General features: G+C 38.8%; 1 non-coding gene across 1 annotated transcript; it reads left to right on the forward strand.

Annotated features, from left to right (window-relative positions):
• Positions 1 to 3,129: 3,129 nt before the first annotated feature.
• On the forward strand, positions 3,130 to 3,236 carry LOC133820625 (small nucleolar RNA R71). Its single transcript, XR_009887030.1, has one exon. It is a non-coding gene; the product is annotated as a small nucleolar RNA R71 (small nucleolar RNA).
• Positions 3,237 to 4,951: the final 1,715 nt, after the last annotated feature.

The following is a 4,951-nucleotide window of genomic DNA, read 5'->3' on the forward strand; positions in this document are numbered from 1 at the left end:
TAATTCAACTGTTCATCATTGAGAGTCCTACTAGCATAATAAATTGAGCGAAATACCTTATCAATATGCTGCCCCAAAACTGCACCCATAGCATAGTCACTAGCGTCACACATCAATTCGAATGGTAAGTCCCAGTTTAGAGCCACAACTATAGGTGCAGATATGAGTTTCTCCTTTAGTACCTTAAAGGCATGAAGGCACTCTTCATTGAAATCAAAAACCACACCATTCATTAATAGTGAAGAAAGAGGCTTAGACACTTTGGAAGAATCTTTGATGAATCGTTGATAAAATCCCGCGTGGCCAAGGAAACTTCTCACACCTTTCACTGACACCGGAGGTGGTAATTTCTCAATTGTTGCAATTTTTGCTTTATCCACCTCAATACCATCTCTAGAAATCTTGTGTCCCAGAACAATTCCCTCTTTTACCATAAAATGGCATTTCTTCCAATTCAACACCAGATTTGCTTTTTCACAACGATTCAACACGTTTTCCAAGTTACCCAAACATAGGTCAAACGACGAGCCAAAGACAGAGAAATCATCCATGAAAATCTCAATACTCCTTTCCACCATATCTGAAAATATAGCCATCATGCACCATTGAAATGTTGCTGGAGCATTACATAATCCAAATGGCATTCTCTTGAAAGCAAATGTGCCATAGGGACATGTGAATGTTGTTTTCTCTTGATCCTCTGGTGCAATAGCAATCTAATTGTACCCTTAATACCCATCCAAGAAACAGTAGTAGTTGTGGCCTGCTAATCTGTCAAGCATTTGATCAAGGAAAGGCAAAGGAAAATGACCCTTCCTTGTAGCCTTGTTAGCTTGCGGTAATCAATACAAATCCGCCACCCCGTCACAGTTCTCGTTGGAATGAGTTCATTGTTTTCATTTTTTTACCACGGTCATACCACCCTTCTTAGGTACAGCATGTACTGGGCTCACCCATGCGTTATCATAAATTAGGTAGATTACTTCGACGTCCAACCATTTAAGAATCTGCTCAAGTACAACCTCCTTCATTGCTGGATTGAGTCTTCTATGAGCCTCTATATATGGCTTGCTATTCTCCTCCAATAAAATTTTATGCATTACTATTGAGGGGCTTATTCCTCTAATATCCACCAATGTCCACCCAATGGCCAATTTATGATCCCGTAAAACCCTCAACAATTTTTCCAATCATGTTTTGGAGAGGTCGGCTGAAACTATTACTGGTAAAGTCTTATTCTCTCCTAAGTAGGCATAACATAAATAATCTAGAAGAGCCTTTAATTCCAACTACAGTGGCTGCTGAATGGATGTTAATGGTCTTTCAAGCTTCTCTACTAACTCTTCAAACTTCTTCATGTATGGTTGGTAAGAATTGATCTAGTTTGCATATTCTCTCATCTCAGCATCATCACCATCTACTTCACCACCTGTTATCACCGCCTCTAAAGTATCACTACTCACCCTTCTTTTCGAGACTGCCTTCTCTATCACATCCACACTATAGCAACTGTCACTAGCCACCAGATACTTCATGGCCTTGAAGACTTTCAATACCACCTCATCTCCTAGAACTCTGAGTTTAAGCTCTCCATTTTGAACATCAATTAGAGCTTGGCCTGTGGCTAGAAATGCTCTATCAAGAATAATAGGTACATCCATATCCTTCTCCATGTCAAGAACGATAAAGTCAGTAGGAAAAATAAACTTATCCACCTTCACAATAACATCTTCAATAATACCCCGTGGATGTTTCACCGATTGATCTGCTAATTATAGAGTGACTGTTGTTGTTTTTGCCTCACCCAAACCAAGTCTTCTGAACACAGATAAGGGCACCAGATTAATACTCGCCCCCAGATCACATAAAGCATGCTTACATTCAAAATTTCCAATTGTGCAAGGTATAGTAAAGCTCCCCAGATCTCTCAACTTTTGGGGCAACTACCTCTGCAATATTGCACTGCACTCTTCAGTGAGCGCCACTGTCTCGTAATCCTCCATCTTCCTTTGCTTGGACAGAATTTCCTTCATGAATTTCACATAGTTGGGCATCTGCTCTAAGGCCTCGGCAAAAGGAATATTGATATGTAGCTTTTTAAACACCTCTAAAAACTTAGAAAATTGTTTATCAAGAGTAGTTTTTCTAAGCCTCTAAGGACATGGAACTCGAACTGGCTAGTCATCAACAACTGGAGGACTCTTTTATGAACTCTGGTGGTCTTCAGTAACCCTTTGTTCTGCTGTATCAGACTTTTCACCCATCTCTTCATTTTGAACCACTGACTGTTGTACACTAGGCTGCTCAATTTGTTTACCACTCCTAAGAGTAATTGCCTGAACTTGCTCCTTAGGATTGACTTCAGTATTACTAGGTAGATTACCCTATGGTATGTTATTAAGCATATTAGCCAATTGCCCCACTTGTGTTTCCAGATTTCTGATAGAAGATCTAGTCTCTGTCATGAACTGAGTTTGAGTATTGGTGAGGGTCAATAATGCAGCTTGCAATTCATTAGGCCTATCTGGTGGAGCTTGATTAATTAGTTGTTGAGGCCTAGGTTGTTGTGATGAAGAGGCTTGATGCATTGGTTGCTAAGGCATATTCTGCTGAAACTGGCCCTGAAATTGAGGTTGCTGGCCCTGATTGTTCTTCTAAGAAAAATTAGGATGATTTCTCCACTCAGGATTGTAAGTGTTGGAGAATGGATTATTGAATGGCCTCTGAAAATTTCCCACAGCTTGAACCTGAGCTTGGTCCATAGGAATGTTCTTACTACTGCTAGCATGACACTTATCAATAGAATGAGGACCACCACAAATTTCACACCTATCTACCATCTGAACCGCATTAGCAGATACAGTGCTTTGTTGTAATTATTTTGTCAAGGAGGCCACTTGTGCTGTCAGAGCAATAATTGCATCAAGTTCATGCACCCCAGCTACCTTTCTGACCCCAAATGACCTCTCCTCATACCACTGATGATTATTTGTGGCCATGTCCTCTAGCAGCTCATATGCTTCATTGGCACTCTTACTTATGAATGCCCCACCAACTGTAGCATCAATAATCGTTCTTGTTGTACCACACAGCCCATTATAAAAATTGTGAACCAACATCCACTTCTCTATACCATGGTGGGGGCATTTCCTCAATAACTCCTTGAAACGCTCCCACGCATCTTTTAATGACTCTCTATTCATCTGATAGAAGTTATTAATTTCTCCCCTCAATTTAGCAGCCTTCAAGGGAGGGAAAAACTTAGCCAAAAATTTATGAGCAAGGTCTTGCCAAGTATTGATAGAATTTTCCTGAAGCAAATTAAGCCATCTCTTAGCTTTTTCCCGCAGAGAAAATGGGAAGAGTCTCAACCTTATAGCATCATTGCTGACCCCATTGTACTTGAAAGTGTCGCACAACTCCAAGAAATTCGCCAAATGCATATGGGGGTCTTCAGAAAGCAAACCACCAAATTGAACAGTGGACTGCACCATTTGCAAAATTGCTGGCTTAATCTCAAAATTATTAGTCTCCACAGCCGGCGGTCTTATACAGTTCTGTACTCTCGTTATAGTGGGCAGTACATAGTCTCTCAGACTCCTGGCGGTAGGATTTTGAACTAGATGTTGAAGAGCTTCGGGAACCTCATTATTCCTCTCATTTTGTGCCATCTATTCCATCTGATGAGCCAACCTCTTGTTTCTTCTATTTTTTTTTGCACGCCTTCTCAATTTCAGGATTTGCAGGAACAAGACTACCTGCTCCTCTTCTGCTACGCATATAACACAACCATCTGAAATTTACAAAGGAACGTAGCTGAAACGAATTGGAAACAAGAAAAAATAACCAAATTATAAATAAAATCAATTAGACTGATATTGATAGTTCATCAGTCCCCGGAAACAGCGCCAAAAACTTGTTGCGAAAATTCAACACGCAAGTGCACGTATCACAATTTTGTAATAATCTTGGTAAAACCAAGTATCGTCCTCAATGAATGAATCCCCAATTACCAGTCAATTAATTTTTTTTTTCTATTTGGTCGATTAGACGTTCGATTCTTGTAGAAAAAGCAAAAGAAAATATAAAGTGCAGAAACAATAATTAAAGATTAAATAAAACAATGATTAATAACAAAACCTTAGATTAACACAATGAAAGAGTAATTAGGATATTTAATCTCATCAATTATCCTCCCTATTACTCCCTAATACAAAGTACTAAATTCTTCTTCTTTCTGCCTATTTCAATTAACGAGTCGACAAAATCAGCTTATAATCATATTATGAATTATAAACTCAACCTAAGTGACAATTTGCTATATTTCTATGGTAAATTGAATCACAAAGACAACATTAATCTTACCAACTCAATAAATAGTTACATAATTAATCTGGATACTCTCGTTCCAAATTAGAATTATGTCCAATATAACCAAAGCAAATTCAAATCACACTTCTCAGATTTTGATTCAAAAACATATAGATAATGACTATAGATGGCCAATCAATAAGTACAGGCTATAGGAATTGAAAAGAGATGAAGAAGAAAATTGAAATTGCATTAATTCATAATAGGGATTCAAGTGATTCAATTAAAAATCCTAAATGGAAAATTAGTTCATCATTGTAATTCTAATCACAAAGAAATTTAAAAATAACATAAAGAAATAGATGAAAAGTAAGCAATTGAGAATTCTCCTAGCCTTCTTCAGCCTCCAAGACTTTCCCCTTCGATCACCATTTTCGCTCATTTCTTTGTCTTATAAAACCTAATTTTTTTAATTTTAGAAGAGACAGGTCGCGGCTCTACATGCACCATGCCGCGACCCGTGTCACAAATTCACGAGGATCTGCAATTCTGAGCCGCGGCTCTCCCAAAGCCATGCCGCGGCCCGTGTCTTTGATTTCTGGGATTTGGCCCTTCTATGCCGCGGCTCAAGTCTCTCCTC

This window comes from Humulus lupulus, chromosome 2 (genome assembly GCF_963169125.1).
Source record: "Humulus lupulus chromosome 2, drHumLupu1.1, whole genome shotgun sequence".
Lineage (NCBI taxonomy): Eukaryota > Viridiplantae > Streptophyta > Magnoliopsida > Rosales > Cannabaceae > Humulus > Humulus lupulus.